General features: G+C 39.6%; 1 protein-coding gene across 1 annotated transcript in view; it reads right to left on the bottom strand.

Annotated features, from left to right (window-relative positions):
- The window catches only part of CENPP (centromere protein P), a 270,783-nt gene that overhangs the window by 149,375 nt on the left and 98,621 nt on the right, over nucleotides 1-22,787 (bottom strand). The gene's annotated exons all lie outside the window — the stretch shown is intronic.

Below are 22,787 nucleotides of genomic sequence, written 5' to 3' on the forward strand. Positions count from 1 at the left end.
GTTTTGAGATGGAATCTCGCCCTGTATGTAGCCCAGGCTGGATGGAGTGGAGCGGCCTGATCTCGGCTCACTGCAACCTCCGCCTCCCAGGTTCAAGCGATTCTCCTGCCCCAGCCCCCCAAGTAGCTGGGATTACAGGCACGTGCCACTATGCCCAGCTAATTTTTTGTATCTTTAGTAGAGACGGGGTTTCACCACGCTGGCCAGGCTAGTCTCAAACTCCTGACCTCGTGATCTGCCCGTCTCTGCCTCCCAAAGTGCTGGGATTACAGGTGTGAGCCACTGAGTCTGGCCTACTGTAAATTCTTAATAACAATACTAAAATACACCGTGTAATTCCCATGCTATGAAAGATAATCACCTTTATATTAAACTACCTCAAAAACAAGATTTTAAATAATTTGGGGGCGAGGGGGAAAGAATAACATTACAGATATACAAGAGATGGAGGGTTTGGATTTTGAGATTAAGAATGGGTAAATATACTCTTCAGAGTGGAGTTACTCAATTTTGGCTCCCTTGACATTTCGGTCATTCTTTGTGGTCATTCATTTTGTGGTCACTCATTTTGGTCATTCTTTGTGGCAGGGGCTGCCCTGTACATCTTTTAGTAGCACCCTGGTCTCTACACACTAGATGGCAGTAACACCTGCATCCCCTGTCCCCCACAGGTTTTTGTTTTTTATTTTGTTAAGAGACAGAGTCTTGCTCTGTTGCCCAGGCTGCAGTGCAGCAGTGTGATCATAGCTTACTGTAGCCACAAACTCCTAGGCTCAAGCAATCCTCCTGCTTCAGGCTTCCAAGTAGCTGGGACTACAAGTGCATACCACTGTGCTCAGCTAAGTTTTTGTGGAGACAGGGTCTCACTTTGTTGCCCAGGCTAATATTGAACTCCTGGCTACAAGTAATCCTCCAAGCCTTAGCCTCCTAAAGTATTAGGATTACAGGCGTGAGCCACTGTGCCCATCCTCCCCTCTACCTCTCCTCTACAGTTCTGACAATCAATTTCTCCACATATTGACAAATGTCACTGAGGGGAGTGGTGGAAGGCAGGGCAAAATCTCAGCAGGTTGCAAACAACAGCTTTACAGGAAAGTTAGTCAACTTCTAAAATGACATATCTGGAAACCCAGAACAAAACTGCTACTTTTTTGAGCAAAAAACGAGGGAAGATCATGGTATGAGTAGAGGGATGATGATAGTATGATTTTAATAATAAAGGTTAACTACCAGTAGTGCTACAACCAGTAGTGCCCAGGGTTGCAGAACTTTGACTTGGAAATCCAGTTCCATTTATAGTCTTGGGCAAGTCACCACCTCTTTGAGCCTGCTTCCTCACCTATAAAGGGTAGGGGTGACAACACTGAACAAGGTTGCTATGAAGAATAAATGATAAAAATATATATGCAATGCTTTGTAAACCATAAACATTTACAAAGAAAAATAAAAGATCATGAAGTCCTTAAAGATAAAAGAAAACAATACTATAATAATCACACAAAAATTAAAATATTCTGAAGTTTCAATTGTTTATAAACAAAATAAACTTTTCTACAATGTAACAAAAAATTGTGATATCATGGCACTTATAAGAACATATGTAAAAGTAAAAAATGTTTATTGACATTGAAAAAACCCAACATCTTGAAATTAATCATTAAAATCATAAGGTAAACACTAAGGTTAGAATAAAAAACAGATTTATCTACGATCTGAATAGTGGAATTTAAAGTAGCTAAGTTAATCTTTTTATAAAAAGAAACGACAAAACCAAAATTTTAAAATACTGGAAATGATTCTTGAAATCCCTGCAATTAATTTACTGAGGTTTATGTTTGTATTTTCCATCTTACAGCTGTTAGCCATTTTTGGTTTTAAGTTTGCAAAAAACAAATCACTAATAAAAATCATAAACAACCAAAACTGCATTAACATTTACTGCCACAAACATATTTTATGGTGAATATAAAATATTAGCCACTGGAAAAATCCATTAAAGACTGAAAACAAATGACTTACTATTTACTGGGTTTATGACGGACTAAATTACTGAAGTGATTTTCTTTATCATGAGGTATTTAGAAGTCACCAAAACATTTTTTTTTTTTTCCTGAGATGAGGTCTCTCCACAAATTGTCCAGGCTGGTCTCAAACTCTTAGGCTTAAGCAATCTTCCTGCCTCAGACTCCAGACTGGATGGGATTATAGGCATGAGCTACCACACTCAGCATTCCAAAAGCTTTTTAAAAGAAATTTCAATTTTGTTCTCCCTTAAGCTGCCATACTATTTCTTTCATTCACAATTCCATTACTTTTTGAAAGAATTGCCTTACCTCAGTATTACCTTTCTACTCACATGAACCTTAATCTGTTGCAGCTGACCTAACAATTCTCCTGAATCTATTTTACCAAAATTATCTTACACAAATAACATTAAACAATAATAGCTGATTTTATTAGTCCATTCTCGAACTGCTATAAAGAAATACCCGACACTGGGTAATTTATAAAGCAATAATGTTTAACTAGCTCATGGTTCTGCAGGCTGTATAGGAAGCATGGTGGAGTCTGCTCCCGGGGAGGCCTCAGGAAGCTTCCAATGATGGTGGAAGGAGAAGGGGGAGCAGCATTCCACATGGCTGGAGAAAGGGGAGGTGCCACACACTTTTAAATGACCAGATCTCATGACAACTCACTTACTATCACCAGAACTGCTCCAAGGGGAAAATCCACCCCGATGATCCAATCACCTCCCACCAGGCCCCACCTCCAACACTGGAGATTAAAATTTGACATGAGATTTGGGTGGGGACAGATCCAAAACATACCACTGATGTTTAAATAACATTTTCAGACATTCTTATAAATGCCTTACTTTTAATCCTTATAACAACCCTATGAGGTACCTTTACTTATATCTGTTTTTTTAGGTATAGGAGCTAAGGAAATTAAATCACTTGTGGCAGATCTGGGATTTGAATACAGCAGTCTAGTTCCATGCTTTTAACTATGATGACACACTATTTTTCTTGAAAATCTCTGTTCACTTTGAAATCGCCTTTGCAAATATATCAATGAGAAAATTATGACAGTAAAAAAGATCTGAGCTAACCCAGCCTCCATCTTCCCTTTCCTTAAATTATTACTGTGCTATTGGGCTGAGCTAACTTTGGAAGACATTTAGGCTATAGTTTGAATGATAACAGACCTTGCCCAAAACTCATCTTCTTTTGCAAAGCTAATGAAAGGCCATGAACTTGGGGAAGAGAGGAGACTGATTCTGCTAAGGTGTAGACATAGATTGTCAGCTGTGCCTGCAAATAATATAACTATTGTGGACTGGCTTTTTGAGATACTTTTCCAGGTGTTTTTGCATGGCTGACAACTATGGCTTCACCTGAACCTTCCAATCCAGATGAAATCATAGGATTTCATCTCTGCCCCAACCAACCTGCAGCAAGTCTTGCCTCCCTGACCACTTCCCCAAAACTGCCTTTGAAAATCCCCTAACCCTCAGGAGTTCGAAACCAGCCTGGCCAAAATGGTGAAACCTCGTCTCTACCAAAAATACAAAAAATTAGCTGGGTATAGTGGTGGGCACCTGTAATCCCAGCTACCTGGGAGGCTGAGGCAGGAGAATTGCTTGAACCTGGGAGGCGGAGGTTGCAATGAGCAGAGATTGTGCCACTACACGCCAGCCTCCTGGGTGACAGACCAAGACTCTGTCTCAAAAAAAAAAAGAAAAAGAAAGAAAGAAAAAAAGAAAAACCCCTAACCCACAAGATGATTTGCGTACTAACTCCATCTCCCGCGTGGTGTGGCCAGCCTTGTGTCTATTAAACTCTTTACTACAATGCTGTGGTCTTCATTTGTGCAGCTGGCTGGAAGAAACCCTTGGGCGATTACAACTTTGCTAACACACATTATGCTTTTCCGTTTGTCCTTTAGTGGCAGTGTTCCCCAATATCCTTCACTTGGTATCTTCTCTCTATTCCCTAACGATTTCATCCATTGTAATCATTACCTTTAGGGTGAGTCCTTCAAAATCCACATCTCAAACACTTACCTCATTCACAAGTAGCAAATTTTCAGAAGCAAACTTAAACATCTGGTGGCATAAAACTCAATCAAAATGAACATCATAAACAATTTCCTTCAAACTCATAAGGTCCCTATTAAGTCTGTTTTTCCTCCTAACTGTGCAGGTTCTAAACTTCTAGGAGTTAGTTGCTCAGCTGATTTCTAATCTTCCTGCATCTCTACGGACAGTCGGGTGCCAGGTCCTGCCCTACCTTCTCATGCTTCTTGCATCCATTCCTTCCTTTTTATCCTCAGTCACTGTATCACAATCACATTCTTATTGGAATATGTGAAAGTAAAATAAAATCTCCAGACCCCAAATTCACTATGCCTGGGGTCTACAACCCTAGGGTCATGGACCATAACTGGTACGAACTGGAATACACAGCAGGAGGTGAGCAGGGGGCAAGTGAGTGAAGCTTCATCTGTATCTACAGCCACTTCCCATTGCTTGTGTTACTGCCTGAGCTCCACCTACTGTCAAATCAGCAGTGGCATTAGATTCTCATAGGAGCGCAAACCCTATTATGAACTGCACATGTGAGGGATCTAGGTTGTACGCTCCTTATGAGAATCTACTGTCTGATGACCTGTCACTATCTTCCATCACCCCCAGGTGGGACCATCTAGTTGCAGGAAAACAAGCTTAGGGTTCCTATTGATTCTGCACTATGGTGATCTGTATAATTATTTCATTATATATTACAATGTAATAATAATAGAAACAAAGTGCACAATAAATGTAATGCAACTGAATCACCCTGAAACCATTCCCTCCTTCCTCATGCCCATCTGTGGAAAAACTGTATTCCACAAAACTGGTCCCTGGTGCCAAAAAGTTTGGGGTTTGCTACACTATGTTAAAGAGGAAAAGTTAAGCTCGAAGCTGAGTCATGCAAGAAACTCATTCCTTTGTTTTGAAACATTTAGAAGGCCAGATGTCCCCACAGGTAGCTACTCTGTTTACTTTATCTTCTGTAAAGTGCTGATTTACTGAGCTGAGATGAATACATATTTGACTATTCTTCCAGCCCTCCCTTTTTCTCTCCATCTCTTCATTCCTTTTTTTCTCTTTCTTTCTCTCCCTCCCTCTTTCTCTTTCTTTCTTTTTTTTTTTTTTAAAGAGACAGAGCCCCACTCTGTTGCCCAGCTTGGTCTGTTCTTTCATATTCTCCAGAGGATTTTAGATATCTTGGTTGCAAGGACTGTGTGTTAGTCATCTTTGCATCTTCTCTCCCCCTCCCCAAGGCTAACATGCTGCCTTGGTTCCATATATTTTTCTAAATGAAATCACTGAATAATGCTTATTAGTGAAGGAAAAGAAAAAAATTTTATTCACACCTTAGGAACACAATGTGTTTTTATCTGCTATATTCTTCTTTTTGTAGTGTTCTGATAAAAGTCTTACACCATTTTTTTTAGAGTTACCCCAGGTTGGTGACAGCTCAGATGCTATTATAAATGATCTTTTAAAGTTTTATTTTCCAATTATGTATTGGTAGTATATGGTAAAAATTGATATTTTTATATTGAAATTATAATCAGTAGTCTTGCTAAATTCACTTATTAATTCTAATAGTTTGCTTGTATATTCTTTTGGGATTTCATAAATAAAATTATGTCTACTGTAATTAAAGTTAGTTTTTATTCCTTTTTTCCCACTTTTGTACCTTTTATTTCTTCTTTTCTGTATCTCACTGCTAGGAGCTCCAGTATAAACCTGAATAGGAGTGATGAAAGTAGACATTCTTATCTTGTTCTCAATTTTTGGTGAGAAGAGTTGAGTATTTCCTCATGTTATGTTAGTGGTATTTTTGTAGATACCCTCTATCAAATTAAGTCACCTTCCTAAACATTTTCATCATGATAATGGTGTGTTTAATTGTATCAATTTTTTTTTTTTTTTTGAGACAGAGTCTTGCACTGTCACTCAGGCTGGTGGAGTGCAGTGGCGCAATCTTGGTTCACCGCAAGCTCCACCTCCCGGGTTCACGCCATTCTCCTGCCTCAGCCTCCCGAGTAGCTGGGACTACAGGCGCCGCCACCACGCCTAATTTTTTTTTTTTTTTTTTGTATTTTTAGTAGAGATGGGGTTTCACTGTTTTAGCCAGGATGGTCTCGATCTCCTGACCTCATGATCTGCCCACCTTGGCCTCCCAAAGTGCTGGGATTACAGGTGTGAGCCACTGCGCCCAGCCATATCAAATGTTTTTTATTTACTAAGATGTTCATATAATTTTCTTTTATTCTGTTAATATTATGAATCACAATGGGCTTTTTCAAACCAATTTGGAGTTCCTGGTACAAATCCCACTTGATCATAATGGAGTATCTCTTTTTTTCTTTTTTTTTGAGACAGATTTTAATTCTTGTTGTCCAGGCTGGAGTGCAATGGCACAATCTCGGCTCACTGCAACCTCTGCTTCCCAGGTTCAAGTGATTCTCCTGCCTCAGCCTCCCAAGTGGCTGGGATTACAGGCACGCGCCACCACGCTTGGCTAATTTTTAAATTTTTAGTAGAGATGGGTTTTCTCCATGTTGGTCTGGCTGGTCTCGAACGCCTGACCTCCGGAGATTTGCCCAGCTTGGCCTCCCAAAGTGCTAGGATTATAGGTGTGAGCCACTGTGCCCGGCCTCATTTTTATATATATCTAAATTTTAACTTACAATGTTTTATTTACTATTTGTGGTTTACTGGCCTACAATTTTATTTTCTTGTGATGCTCTTCTCAAATTTTGGTGTAGGGGTTATTTTGGCCTTAGAAAGAATACCTCCCTCTACTTTTTAAAACATTAACTACAATACAATTACCATACCAAAAAATAATTGACACTATTTCCTTATATCATCAAACTCACCAAATGTTCAACTTGCCAACTATTCCACAAGTTTTAAACTCCTTTGTCTGTTTGAGTCAGTATCCAAACAAGGGCACACAGATGTCATAAGCTGATATATGTTTTAAGTCTTTGTTTTGTTTTGCTTTGTTTCCTAAGAGTCTCACTCTGGCACCCAGGCTGGAGTGCAGTGGTGCGATCTCGGCTCACTGCAACCTCCACCTCCACGGTTCAAGTGATTCTCGTGCCTCAGCCTCCTGAGCAGCTGGGACTACAGGCACGCGCTACCACGCCAGGCTAATTTTTGTATTTTTTGTAGAGGTGGAGTCTTGTTATGTTGCTCAGGCTGGTCTTGAACTCCTGGGCTCAAGTGATCCACCTGCCTCGGCCTCTCAAAGTGTGGGGATTACAGGTGTGAGCAACTGCACCTGGTCAATATACCTTTTAAGTCTTTTTCAACCTATACATTTCCCCTTCATCCCTTTTTTTCTTCCTTACATTTAATCTGATGGAGAAACCAAGTTGTTTGCTTCACCAGGCATTTCCCACAGTCTAGATTTTGCTGATTGCGTACTTGTGGTGTACTTTAACATATTCCTCTGTCCGCTGCATTTCCTATAAATTAGTAGTTGAATCCATATTGTTGACTTCTTATAAATTTTCTATTGATGTTTAATATATGTATAGAAAAGTACATAGATGATAAATATGTAGCTTGATTAATTTTAACACTGTAGTTACATGTCATGTAACTAACATCCAAAAGTATGACTAATAAAAGATGAAAATTCATGCACTTGTTTTTTATTAACCTTTTCTTAAACATACATATAGCTCACATTTATTTCAATGTTTAATATTAGATATGTTTTGTGTCTTTATTAGGAAGTTCGGTGACAATTTTATAACCAGAAATATGCCACAGGAACTTAACACTTGTTTGGTAACAATTAGCCTATGGTAAAATCGGTTTCATTATAGGTCATTTCACTTAAAGTCTCAGTTTCGAAGAACCAACTGATGATGATAAGTGAGGACTTACTGAACAACAGTCTTGGTTTTACCATGGGGGATATGTTTTAAGACATCCCCTGTAGATGCCTGAAACCACAGCAAGTACGAAACCTGATTGTTGTCAACCAAAACACATTTCTGCTCACGTCTTCCACTCACAGATTTAATGCCTTTTCCCTCTTAACTAAATACTTATGCATGAATTGTGATCATAACTTTCGCAGTCTGAGGTGCAACAAGAAAATAAACTAGTTTCTTTTTCCTTCTTCACAATTTTACAGATAGGAGATGTGGTCTTACTACAGAACTTAGCACTCTCACCACACCATTCTTTTTCTTTCCTTATTAAGTTGAGAACCTTTACCTTTTCACTTAAGGGAAGCACTTTATAGATCAAGCTTGTCCAACCCATAGCCATGGCCCACTGCAGCCCAGGATGGCTTTGAATGTGGCCCAACGCAAATTCATAAACTTTCTTAAAACATGATGAGTTTTTCCGGGATTTATTTATTTATTTATTTAAACTCATCAGCTATCACTAGTGTTAGTGTGTTTTATGTGTGGCCCATGACAATTCTTATTCTTCCAACGTGGTCCAGGGAAGCCAGAAGATTGGACACCCTTGTTACAGATTCTCTTTGACATAAGGGTTACTACAACATAAGCACTAGGATACCATGACAGGTGATCTAATAACCCTAAGTGACTAACGGGAAGGGAGTATATATAGTGTGGATATGTTCCACAAAGGGATGATTTATGTCCTGGGCTAGACAGAGCTGGACAACACGGGACTTCATCAGGCTACTCAAAAGAGCATGCAATTTGAAATTTATGAATTATTTCTTTCTGGAATTTTCCATTTAATATTTTTGGACCATGGTTGACCACGGGTAACTAAAATGGGGGAAAGCAAAACTGTGGGTAAGGGGAGGCCACTGCAACTATTAATCTGAATAAACATAAGTAACAGACTCTCTATATTCACCATGCTTATCCATACTTACAATCATTTCAATACTTTGAAGACCAAAGAGTTCCTTTCACCCAAATGGTACTTGTGGCAATATTACATAATTCTACAGAAAATATAGAGGGGATCAGACCAATAAGACACAAGGGCATTCCAAGAATTTTAACATGGGATTGAGAAAGAGGACTAGATACAAAGCGATATCCCATAAAATAAGAGGAAGACAAACAGAAGGTGGCATAGAAAGCCAAAGGAGCCACACAAGTTTAGATGTGGAGCAGCCTCATTGAAACCTCTTCATTTTAAGATTATAAAACTGATTCTCCAGAGAGACAGGTGACTTAAGACCACCAACTCATGAAAAGCTGTGGCCAGGGCCTCCCACAGTCAGCCACTGTGACTTCATAGCTAGTGTGGGCTGGAGGGGGGGGGAGAGGTTTCTACAATTTCTGTTTATTTGGAAACACAGAATAGCTTATTGCTTATTTCCCACATATTTTAAAAATGTACACATTTTAAATGATTTTTTCCAAAAATAAGCCCATTAAATTTACTGAAAAAAATTACCTAATTTTCACCATGGGAGGGCAGTCTTATTCTAATAAGTTATAGAAGTCTGAAAATAAAGACATCAAAGCCAGGTCTACTTTAAAATAGTCTTAAACCACTGCTAATTATATGGTAAAAATTTAGACAATAACATCTAACTAGAAGAAAAAATAATAACACAGAATCTGACTAATAAAAATACTTAGGAAAACAAAAAGATGAAATATTTGAAAACTAGGACAAACAGAATTGTGCTTTATATACAAAAGAATCTAAGTCACTTCACCGTACTGGAAAACCTTAATAAGAACAAAAGAACAGCACCACGCATTTACTAAGGCCATACCATGTAACAATAACAAATGAAGCAGATTATTGATTGATTGATTGGTTGGTTGGTTGGTTGACTGAGATGGAGTCTCGCTCTGTCACCCAGGCTGCAGTGCAGTAATGCAACCTCGGCTTTGCAACCTCTGCCTCCCAGGTTCAGGAGATTCTCCCACCTCAGCCTCCCAAGAAGCTGAGATTACAGGCACATGCCACCATGCCCAGTTAACTTTTATATTTTTAGTAGTGACGGGGTTTCACCATGTTGGCCAGGCTGGCCTCAAACTCCTGACCTCAAGTGATCCACCTGCCTTGGCCTCTCACGGTGCTGGGATTCCAGGCAAGAACCACCACATCCAGTCAAAAATGAAGCAGTTTAAATGCAATGTTTAAATACTAAGCACTCAATCATCATGAAATCTTATGATGGTAGATGTAGACACACCAATCTCAAAAATTATATGAAAATGCAAAGGACTTACAACAGTGAAAACAATTTGGAAAAAGAACAACAAAATTAGAGGATGTATACTCCCCAATGGCAAAACTTACTGTAAAACTACCCTAATTAGGAGAGCGTGAGACTGGTATAAGGCAGACACACAGATCAACAGAACAGAACTTTTTAACATGTCTTTTTACAATTGTCTTTTTAAAGACAATTAAAAAGTTAAAATTAAAAAAGTTAAAAGACAACTTTTAACAACTGTCTTTTTAACAAATGGTGCAGAGACAATTGGATATTCATATGCAAAAAAGTGAACTTAGATCCTAACCTCACACCACACACAAAAATTAAATCAAAGTAGATCATAGACCTAAACACAAGAGATAAAACTTATAAAACTTCTGGAAGAAACAGGAAAAAATATTTAAGACCTTAGGCAAAGAGTTCTTAGACTTGACACCAAAAGCATGAATAATAAAAGATAAAAATTCATAAACTGGTCCCAGTGCAGTGGCTGACGTCTGTAATCCCAGCACTATGGGAAGCTGAGGTGGGAGGATTGCTTGAGCCTAGAAGTTCAAGACCAGACTGGGCGACATAGGGAGACCTCATCTCTACAAACAATAAAAAAAATTAGCCAGGTGTGGAGGCACATGTCTGTGGTCTCAGCTACTCGAGATGCTGAGGAGGGAGAATCACTGGAGGTTGAGGTGGGAGGATCACTTGAGCCTGGGAGGTTAAAGTTGCAGTAAGTTGTGATTGCGCCACTGCACACCAGCCTGGGCAACAGTGAGACAGTGTCTCCAAAAGATAATTTATAAATTAGACTTTATAAAATTAATATTTATGTGTCAAAAGGCTATTAAGAAGATGAAAAGCCTGGGCACAAGGGCTCATGCCTGTAACCCCAACACTTTGGGAGGAGAGTGGATCGCTTAAGCCCAGGAATTCAAGATCAGCTTGAGCAACATGGCAAAACCCTCTCTACAAAAAATACAAAAATTAGCTGGGTGTGATGGCATATGCCTGTGGTCTCAGCTACTCGGGAGGCTGAGGTGGGAAGATTACTTGAGCCCAGGAGGCAGAAGTTTCAGTGAACCAAGAACCTACTACTGCATTCCAGCCTGGGCAACAAAGCAAGCCTCTGTCAAAAAAAAAAAAAAAAAAAGAAAAAGAAAAGAAAAAAGACAAAAAGAAAGAAAAAGACTAATCATACACTAGAAGAAAAATATTACAAGCTATATATTTGATAAAGGACTTATATCCAGAATATAAAAGAACCCTTACAACGTATAATAAGACAAAAACCCAATTAAAAAAGGCAAACTGGGGGCTGGATGTGGAGGTTTATGCTTGTAATCCCAGCACTTTGGGAGGCCGAGGTGGGCAGATCACTAGGTCAGGAGATCGAGACCATCCTGGCTAACACAGGGAAACCCTGCCTCTACCAAAAATACAAAAAATTAGCCGGGAATGGTGGCGGGCACCTGTAGTCCCAGCTACTCAGGAGGCTGAGGCAGGAGAATGGCGTGAACCCGGAAGGCGGAGCTTGCAGTGAGCCCAGATCGTGCCACTGCACTCCAGCCTGGGTAACACAGTGAGACTCTGTCTCAAAAAAAAAAAAAAAAAAAAAGAAAAGAAAAGAAAAGGGCAAATTGATATACAGTTTTAATGTAATTCCTACCAAAAATCCCAGCAAGATTTACTTTATTTATTTATGAGACAGAGTTTCGCTCTTCTTGCCCAGGCAGGATTGCAAAGGCATGAGCTCTGTTCACTGCAAACTCTGCCCCCTGGGTTTGAGTGATTCTCCTGCCTCAGCCTCCTGAGTAGCTGGGATTACAGGCACCTGCCACCATGCCCGGCTAATTTTTTTGTATTTTTAGTAGAGATGGGGTTTCACCATGTTGGCCAGGCTGGTCTTGAACTCCTGTCCTCAAGTGATCCGCCTGCCTTAGCCTCCCAAAGTGCTGGGATTACAAGTGTGAGCCACCACACGTGGCCAGATTTCTTATAGACACAGACAAGATCATTCTAAAATTTATGAAGAAAGGCAAAGGAACTAGAACAGCCAAAATAATTCTGAAAAAAGAATACAGTGAGAAAAATCATTCTACTTGATTTCAAGACTTATGATACAACTATAGTAATCAAGACTAGGTTGTGTTGTCAGGAAGACAGACATAAAAATAAAGAGAACTGAAAAAGAAAAGCCAGATATAGCATTGAGTGCAGACAATTTATTTTTGACATAGGCACCAAAGCAATTACTGAAGGAAAGACAGTCTTTTAAAAAAATGGTACCAGAGCAATTGAATATCCATAAAAAAACCTCTCAAACCCTATATAAACATTAACTCAAAATGAATCATAAAAGTAAAATGTCAAGCTATACTTTTAGAAAATAACATAGATGAAAATCTTTGAGAGCTAGGATTTTGTAAAGAGTTCTTAGATATGACAACAAAAGCATGATCCATAAAAGAAAAAAAGAATCAATAAACTGGACTTCACCAAAATTTAAAACTTTTGCTCTCTGAAAGATGCTAAGAAGATGAAAAGGCATGCAACAGAATGGAGAAAATCTTTGCAAACTACATATCCTACAAAGGTACTCCTAGTTCTAGTATCTAGAACTCATGAAACGCAATAGCAAATGAACAATTCAATGGGAAAATGGGCAAAGGACACGAACAGACATTTCACTAAAGAGAATACACAGATAGCAAATAAGCACGTGAAAAGATTCTGAACATCATTAGCTACTTGGGAAATGCAAATTAAAACCACAGTAATATACCACTACATACCTATTAGAATGGCTAAAATAAAAATGTGTTAAAACCTCAAATGCTAGTGAGGATGTTGAGAAACTGAATCACTCATACGCTGTTCGTGGGAATGTAAAATGGTACAGCTGTTTTGGAAAATAGTTTGGCATGTGTTTAAAAACTAAACATGCACTTACCGTATGACCCAGCAATTATACTCGGGGCATGTACCCAAGAGAAATGAAGACTCATGTTGACACAAAAACCTGTACATGAATGTTTAGAACAAGTTTATTAGTATTAGCCCAAACTGGAGGCAGCCTAGATGTTTTTTCAGTGGACAGTTAAACCAACAGTGGTACATCTATTTCATGGAATATCACTCAGTAATAAAAAGGAATAAACCAGTGATACATGCAGCACCTCAAATGAATCCTCAGAGAATTACGTTTAGTGACACATTTCCAAAAGGTTATATATTGTATGATTCCGTTTCTATAACATTCCTGAAATAACAAAACTGTAAAAATTGAGAAAAGATTAGTGGTTGCCAGGGGCTAAAGGTGAAGGGGGAAGAGCAAGAGATTTATGTACCTACAAAAGGGCAACATGTTAAACTCTTGCAGGAATAAAAATGTTCTGTAATTCTACTATCTCAACTTCAACATCCTGATTGTAATACTGTACCACAGTTTTGCAAGATGTTATCATTAGGGGAAACTGGGTAAAAGGTACATGGGATCTTTCTGTATTATTTCTCACAACTGCATGTGACTCAATAATGGAATCAAAATAACATTTTTAATTAAAAAGTAAACGATTGCAGTAGAATCTAAGGTAATAGGAGAAATCAACACCAGGGCCCACTTGAGAATGGTTTTATAAAATGGTCAGACAGTATTTTTAATCACTCTCAACCTTGGGGATTTATAAATAAAACAAAATGAAAAATAAGGGTTATAAAGACAAACATCTGAATCTTGAAAAAGATGACTGTAGATTGCCTGATGAGAGTTTCATCCCTGGACTATGTCTACCAAGCATTGCCAAAACACATCTAAGGTTGTACACAGTGTACAGTATACTTTGTATTTTATTTTATTTTTGAGATGGAGTCTCGCTCTGCTGTCCAGGCTGGAGTGCAGGGGCGTGATCTTGGCTCACTGCAATCTCCACCTCCCAGGTTCAAGCAATTCTCCTGCCTCAGCCTCCTGAGTAGCTGGGATTACAGGCGTACACCACCATGCCACACTAATTTTGTATTTTTAATAGAGATGGGGTTTCGCCATGTTACCCGGCTGGTCTTGAACTTCTTGAACTCCTGACCTCAAGTGATCTGCCCGCTTCAGGCTCCCAAAGTGCTGGGATTACAGGTGTGAGCCACCGCACCAGGCTCAGAAAACTTTAAAATATTAAGGTTTGAACCGTCTTGCATCTCTGGATGTTTTCCTCCAAATTTAACAATTCCTTTTTTTTTAAGTTTTACTTTTCTGAATGAGATTTTATCCCAATATTTGTTAAAAACATGATTCTTTCTCCGCTGACTTACCTTTGGCAAAAATAAATTAATCAGAAATTTGTAAGCCTATATCTGAACTTTATTCCACGGCTCAAGTGTCTATCCTTTTGCCAATACTTTATTTAGATCTTCCTCAATGTTTGCAATTTTCAGCATGCAATTCTTACACAAATCTTATTAGATGTTAACTAAATATTTCCATCTCCAATTATTCATTCTTTTTCTTTTTTTTGAGACGGAGTCTCGCCCAGTCGCCCAGGCTGAAGTGCAGGGGCACAATCTCGGCTCACTACAACCTTGGTCTACTGGGTTCAAGCGATTCTTCTGCCTCAGCCTCCCAAGTAGCTGGGACTACAGGTATGCGCCACCATGCCCAGCTAATTTTTGTATTTTTAGTAGAGATGGGGTTTCACACCACATTGGCCAGGCTGGTCTTGAACTCCTGACCGTGTGATCCACCGACCTCGGCCTCCCAAAGTGTTGGGATTACAGGGGTGAACCACCACGCCCGGTCTCCAATTATTCATTCTAGTATATAGAAATAACATTGATTTTTGTACACTGACTTCAATCTTTGCAAAGCTAGAATTACTGTGCTTTGGGAATGATATTTAAAGGAAGGTGAGCACAAAGTGTAAGATATGTGTATTTTAAACAGTTGATGTTTAAAAAAATGTATACTTGTTTTTTTTTTTTAAGATGAAGTCTTGCTCTGTCACCCAGGCTGGAGTGTGATGGTACAATCTTGGCTCACTGCAACCTCTGCTTCCCGGGTTCAAGTGATTCTCCTGCCTTAGCCTCCCAAGTAGCTGGGATTACAGGCATGCACCACTGAGCCCAGCTAATTTTTGTAGTTTTAGTAGAGTTGGGGTTTTGCCATGTTGACCACACTGGTCTTGAACTTCTGACCTCAAGTGATCCGCCTGCTTCGGCCTCCCAAAGTGCTGGGATTACAGGCCGTGAGCTACCACACCCAGCCTAGGGTACATTTTTGTAATTAAATTTTCATTGTTCTCATAGTAATCATTTATAAAACATTCCAGATGTTTTATAATGTTTTATAAATGTATCTCAAACTATATAATCCCTTATTAACTTATAGAAGGTAATCTTTCTGCTTAATGTAGCTTTTCCCCACATTAGAGAAGAAAGAAAGGTATCAGGCTGCCTTACAAAAAAACCAAATGTAATTAGGGAGACTCACTGTGTGTACCAAGTACCAGTCAAAAAGAAAAGTGATTGCGGGAGGAATTTACTCCTCCTTCCTTGTTATGGTTTTAATGTTTGTCTCCTCCAAAAATCATGTTGAAACCTAACTGCCATCATAACAGTATTAAGAGGTGGGAACTTTAAGAAGTATTTAGGTTATCTGATGCTGTTATTACAGGAGTGGAACCACCCCCTCTTGCTCTCTTTAACCCAGCAAGAAGTCCCTTGCCAAATGCTGGTGCCTTGATCTTGGACTTCGCAATCTCCAGAACTGTGAGGAAATAAATTCCTGTTCATTATAAATTATTCAGTGTGTGGTATTCTGTTATAGTAGCAAAAGATGAACTAAGATGAACTAAGGCACTCCCCAAATGCCTTTTTGCTTTGTGGTATCTCAGGGTATCATTTTTATTTAATCGAAGAAAAAGTAAATCAATACCATGAAAGATTCAAGTCCAAAAGTTTTTTCTTTTTCCTGCCCTTTCCTCCAATTATCTAATACGATGGATTATGTATTCCCCAAATTAAATTATGTATTCCCCAAATACATAATTTGTAATTATGTAAACAGAATTATGTATTCCCCAAATTCTGTCTGCACTTCCTCAACAACAAAACATTTTTCCCAACAAAATATTTCCCAATGATTTCACCAAGTAAAATGCATCTTTCCACCCTTTCCTAGTCCTGAAAACGTGATTTCTAAAAGTACAAAGTACTTAGTACCAGTCATTGTAGAGGAAACTTTGAATTAATTATGTAGAAAATCATTTTTTAATTGTGTATATAATTTTGGGACTTTGCTTCTGTGAGGGTGGAGTACTGGCTGCTCCCCGTGCCTATGAGTGCTCTCTTGCTTTTTCTGCAGCCTGTGATTGGTTGTGTGCTGGCTTTTATACCTAACCCTCCTAATTTGGCGAGGATTCTACGATATCTGCTAGTTTTGTTGTCATGTGGCTTATTGATTTGAAATGTACTTTCATCTCATGTGGTTTATAGGAGCTAACTGAAAGACTAAACAATAAATAGTCCAGCTGTCTAGATACTAAAGATTTACAAAATGTCTTTCAAACAAAGAGCTAGTCTCTCAAAAGCAATTAAAGAGAAGGTCAAATTATCATATTCTTTTTTCTTTTTTTTTTTTTGAGATGGAGTTTCACTGCAACCTCTGCCTCCCAGGTTCAAGCGATTCTCCTGCCTCAGCCTCCCAAGCGGCTGGGATTACAGGCGCCCATCACCACGCCCAGCTAATTTTTATCTTTTTAGTAGAGACCAGGTTTTGCCATGTTGGCCAGGCTGGTCTCGAACTCCCAACCTCAGGTGATCCACCTGCCTCAGCTTCCCAAAGTGCTGGGATTACAGGCATGAGCCACTGAGCCTGGCCAAAATTACCATTTTCATATGATCCACATGAGCCTAAAAAATTCAAGAGAATCAACTGAAAACCTGTAACACAGAGTCATAGGTATAACCAGCAAGAGGTTAGTATCTATGAGATATAATGAATCTGTAAAAATCAATTTTAAAAAATTACATAACAGAAAAATGAGTAAAGGCTGGGGGCAGTGGGTAATGCCCGTAATACCAGCACTTTGGGAGGCTGAGGTGTGCAGATCACGACGTCAGGAGTTTTAAGACCAGCCTGGCCAACATGGTGAAACCCTATCTCTACTAAAAATATAAAAATTAGCTGGGCGTGGTGGTGGGCACATGTAATCCCAGGTACTCGGGAGGCTGAGACAGAAGAATTGCTTGAACCTGGGAGGCAGAGGCTGCAGTGAGCCAACATCGTGCCACTGCACCCTAGCCTCGGTGACAGAGCAAGACTCTGTATCGGAAAAAAAAAAAAGAAAAGAAAAATGAGTAAAAAACATCAACAGGCACACATCAGAAGAGAAAATCCAAATGTCTGAAAAACATTTGAAAAGATGTTCAATCTCTTCAGTAGGCAGGCCAATGGAAGTTAAAATCACAATGTATTGCCATTGAATACTTACCCAAATTGGAAAAAGTTTAGAGAATACCAAGTATTAAGTATTAATGAGATCTAAACATAGTTAAAGAAATCAGTGGCATTTCAAATTTGATAGGGGAAAGGTGGACTATTCAATTAATGCCAGCAAAATATTCAGTGGGATCGCATCTCATACTTAACAAGTACTATAAACACTAAACATACCAGATTTTCAAATGCAAATTTTTTTAAAAAAATTTGAAAATAAAGAAACTGGCCAGGTGCAGTGGCTCACACCTGTAATCTCAGCACTTTGGGAGGCTGAAGCGAGCGGATCATGAGGTCAAGAGATCGAGACCATCCTGGCCAACATGGTGAAACCCTGTCTCTACTAAAAATACAAAAATTAGCTGGGAGTACTGGTGTGCACCTGTAGTCCCAGCTACTTGGGAGGCTGAGGCAGGAGAATTACTTGAACCCAGGAGCCGGAGGTTGCAGTGAGCCGAGATTGCGCCACTGCACTTCAGCCTGGTGACAGAGTGAGACTCCATCTCAACAAAAAATAAATAAAAACAAAACAACAACAACAACAAAATAAACCATAATGGTCCTAAAATGAACAGTGGAAATGAAGGAAGAATTTTTCTGCGAATGCAGAAGTAACTATAACACAAAAGCCAGAAGGCTGTTAAGAAGAGATGGCCAGGTGCGGTGGCTCATGCCTGTAATCCCAGCACTTTGGGAGGCCGAAGTGGGCAGATCACCTGAGGTCAGGAGTTCAAGACCAGCCTGGCCAACATGATGAAACCCTGTCTCTACTAAAATACAAAAATTAGCCAGGCATAGTTGTGGGTGCCTGTAATCCCAGCTACTTGGGCGACTGAGGCAGGAGAATCACTTGAATGACTTCATCTTAAAAAAAAAAAAAAAAAAAGGAGAAGAGATGGATAAACCCAGTGACGTAACAAAAAGTCTTCATGGCAAAACCATCAAAAGCAAATTACAAATTGGAAAATAATAGTTGTAAGTCATAGCACATAGTTTCCCTTATGCATAAAGAACTCCTAAAAGTCATTAAGCGAAAGACCTACAATACAGTAGAAACAAAAGTAAAAGATACAAGCAGTTCCAGAAAAAGCAGCATACAGGGCTGTAAAATATATGAGATATTCAACCAGATCCATAGTAAGAGAAATAAGAACTCAACTATGAGATACCATTTTAACCCACCGGATCACTGAAAGATTAAAACCTGATAAATGGTATGCAGAGGATTTAACAGCTGGGAGTGCCACTTGGAAGGGCCTCTGAGAATAATCACATCTGTGCCTGAAGATTGACCTCTCAGACACACTAGCACACATGTGCAGTCCCTTATAAAAGTATATTAGCTGCACCAATGTTTACATTAGGAAAAGAGTAGAAACATCTCGAATTTCATGCAGGAATGCTTCTTGAGAAATAATGATTTCTAAATATACGCATTTGCTTCTATATGTACAAAATATCTCTGGAAGAAATTCACAAGAAAATGACAAGATGATGATGATGATGATGATGATTTTGAGATGGAGTTTCGTTCTTGTCACCCAGGCTGAAGTGCAATGGTGTGATCTTGGCTCACTGCAACCTCCGTCTCCTGGGTTCAAGGAATTCCCCTGCCTCAACCTCCCGAGTAGCTGGGATTACAGGCGCCTACCACCATGCCTGGCTAATTTTTGTATTTTTAGTACAGACAAGGTTTCACCATGTTGGCCAGACTAGTCTGGAACTCCTGACCTCAGGTAATCCGCCCTCCTCAGCCTCCCAAGGTGCTGGGATTACAGGCGTGAGCCACCTCATTTGGCCTGAAAAATGACAAGATTATATTCAGGTGATTCAGATGCTGAGTTAAGCATAACAGTCGTTTGTTCTTTCCCTTCATTGTGTTCTGTAGACTTTAGTCAAGTATTCACTGATTGTCTTCTGTTTTCAGTGTTTCTGTATTCATGCTTTTGTGTTAATAAAAGTTTGTTCCACATACAGGGCCTATGAGGCCTGCTGATGAGTTCACCAGGTAAGATCTGGGAGGTGACAGTAAGATTATTCCCCTGAAGTGATAGAGGCCATTGTCTGGAGGCATCTTTCCTCCAACAGGCAGGAAATTAAAAACATATTCAGAAAATGCAGAAGAAGATACGCATTGGAAGGTACTGTGCATTCATTCATTCATTCAAACAATATTTATTGAAGAACCACTATTGACAGACAGTTTGAGGACATGGCAGCTCATAAAAGAATCTTGTCAGAAAGGAGAAAGCAGACAAATAATTACATTCATCATTAATTGCAGCTGGGATAAGCTGATGTCCTAAAGATAAGAGTTAGCTAACAACGAGAATGAGAGGTACAGAGGCCTAGTATCCTCAATAGACAGAGATGCTCCTTCAAAGGTCATAGTGAGACAGAAACATGGCAATGTGAGTCTCAAAAAGAAGCCAGTGTGGGAACAGCGCAGAAACCAGCAGTAGTGCAAACTGGACATTCCAAGAATGGGCAACTGGTAGGCCAAGGTCAGATCATCCCCAATCTTGAAGATCAGTGTTTGGAATTTACTTTTTAAAAATAAAGCATCACTGGAAGTAATAAGTAGAAACAATTAACAAGTAGAAACAAGGAAGTTTAGGCAGAGACAGTGTGCAGTCTGATTTTTATGCAGACAGCAAGAAAACTGCTTGGAGAAGGATATCTGTGAACACAGTCAAGACCCTACCCAGAGCACCCGGGTTTGAGATGATGGCAGTCGTGGTATGAGACAAAGTCAGACCAAAAAGATATTTGGGTGTAGAACACAAAAGATTCATCAACAGACTCAATTTGAAAGTCAGGGAGAAGTATTTACATCAGTGGTTCTCAAGGTTTGGTGGGACCTGGGACACTTGTTTAAAATGGAAGTTTCCGAGCCCACGCTCAGAGGTTCTGATTTTGTAGCTCTAGAGTATATAAAGATGCTGGAACCTGAATTTTTAATAAGCAGCTCTGGTAATTCTGATGCTGATGGACCTCCTACCACACTTGAGAAGGCACTAATTTAAAGGACTCCCAAACTTCTGGCTTACACAAGAGAGTGGTCAGGGTTGGGATGGGGGCACCATTTACAGAAAATGTGAATGAAGACAGCCAAGAAAGCTTGTGAGTATGGGCCATGAATTCAGGGCTCCCTGGGAGCAGACAGACGAAGAGACTGACTGTAATTGTTTGGATTGTTTCTATAGGGCTCCCCAAGTGGCCTTTCTGATAGAAGTAGTTCATCAGCTAAGTGTCATTATCTGCCTTACAAACTTGATTCCATTTAGAATGCTGAGAGGTGGTTACTTCCAGGCATATGTCTGCCTTGACCCTGACACTGGCTACCTGTGAGAGTACCACCGACTCCCTCCTCCTAGATCACTAGGCATCAGCCAAGCTGGCCTGTCACCACTCTGATACCAACTTGGCTTGCCCCGTCACCATATTCAGTTCTAAATATCTAAACTACCTAAAATAGTGTCTGCCTACCCTTTTGAAAATATTAATAGGCAGGGCATGGTGGCTCATGCCTGCAATCCCAGCACTTTGGGAGGCTGAAGTGGGCAGACTGCCTGAGGTAGGGAGTTCGAGATCTGCCTGACCAACATGGAAAAACCCAGATTCTACTGAAAATACAAAATTAGCCGGACATGGTGGCACATGCCTGTAATCCCAGTTACTCGGGAGGCTGAGGCAGGAGAATCGCTTGAACCCAGGAGGTGGAGGCTGCAGTGAGCCAAGACGGTGCCACTGCACTCCAGCCTGGGCGACAAAGCGAGACTCTGTCTCAACAACAACAACAAAGATTAACAGATGTTATTTTTTAGAGCAGTTTTAGGTTCACAGCAAAACTGAGTAGAACAGAGACTCCCCAGATCTCTTTCTTTGCTGAGTGTCCTTTTTCTGGTACTGTGCAATGCTCCAGGCCCATCTCCTACTTTCCTTGCTCCAGTCCTCCTGGAATCAGCCATTTCTCCAAGGAGCAGCCCTGGTTCCTTTTACTGGAAAATGATGTTAGAAACCAAGATCTGGGCTTTGACTGTGTTTGCTGCTGCTTAAAATGCTCCTGCTTGTAGGCTCTCTCAGCCAACAGAGCAAGGAGGTCTATGTGTGTACTATGTATATATAACATAACTACATTTCCCTTTTAACCAGCTGCATTAAACTAAATATGAGTTCATACTGATGTCTTCAACTCTAATCTATTACCACATGGATCACTGTCACCACCTCACCTCGCTTATTTATTTGTAACTCCCACTCAACAGTGAGACACTCGGCTCTCACCATCTGCCATACAATAACTTAATTGTTCCATTCCAGTCCCCACATACAGCGATGCCTGAACTGTTGACCCATACCCCAATGCCTCATTTTTATCCCTTTACCTTGCATTATTCTCTTTCATCGCACTCTACCTTGTTTATATGCTGCATTTTATGATTATTTACATTTATTTTCTGTTTTCCTTCTTTATAACAACAGAGACTTTCACTGCTGAGTCCCAAGCGCCTCAAATTTGCACAAAGTAGGTGCCCAATAAATAAAGTGGAACAAATGCACAGAAAATTGTAATGCTTATATTGTTAATTAAGCAGGTCTCAGGAGGGCCTTTCCTAGCCAGTCCTATGTCACTCAGCTTTGAGATACTGAATCTATTTCAATCAAAGTATAATCATAGCACATAATTTACACTTTTCAACTATTCAACTCATTTTCTCCCCAACTGCTACAATTATAACCACTTAACTAAAACAGTGAACTATTACAAACTCATATCGCCTATTTTTTCCTTTAAGGCCTGACTCTAACCACCACCTCCCTGCATTCCCATCCCTTGCCACCTTAAACCTCCTAGATAGACATTGCCAATCAGTTTAAATTTTCTAGACATTTTTTATTCTGTGTGCTCTAATTACCTACTGATAATTTTTTCTCACATTTGTTAAAAACATGAATAACAATCAATATTGTAAATCCAAATCACAGAGTTAATGAGAAGTTATATAAACATTAGGCTGTTGATTTTAAGTTAATCTTCCAAAAGGACCGTGAAG

Source organism: Papio anubis, chromosome 13 (genome assembly GCF_008728515.1).
Source record: "Papio anubis isolate 15944 chromosome 13, Panubis1.0, whole genome shotgun sequence".
In the NCBI taxonomy this organism is placed as follows: domain Eukaryota; kingdom Metazoa; phylum Chordata; class Mammalia; order Primates; family Cercopithecidae; genus Papio; species Papio anubis.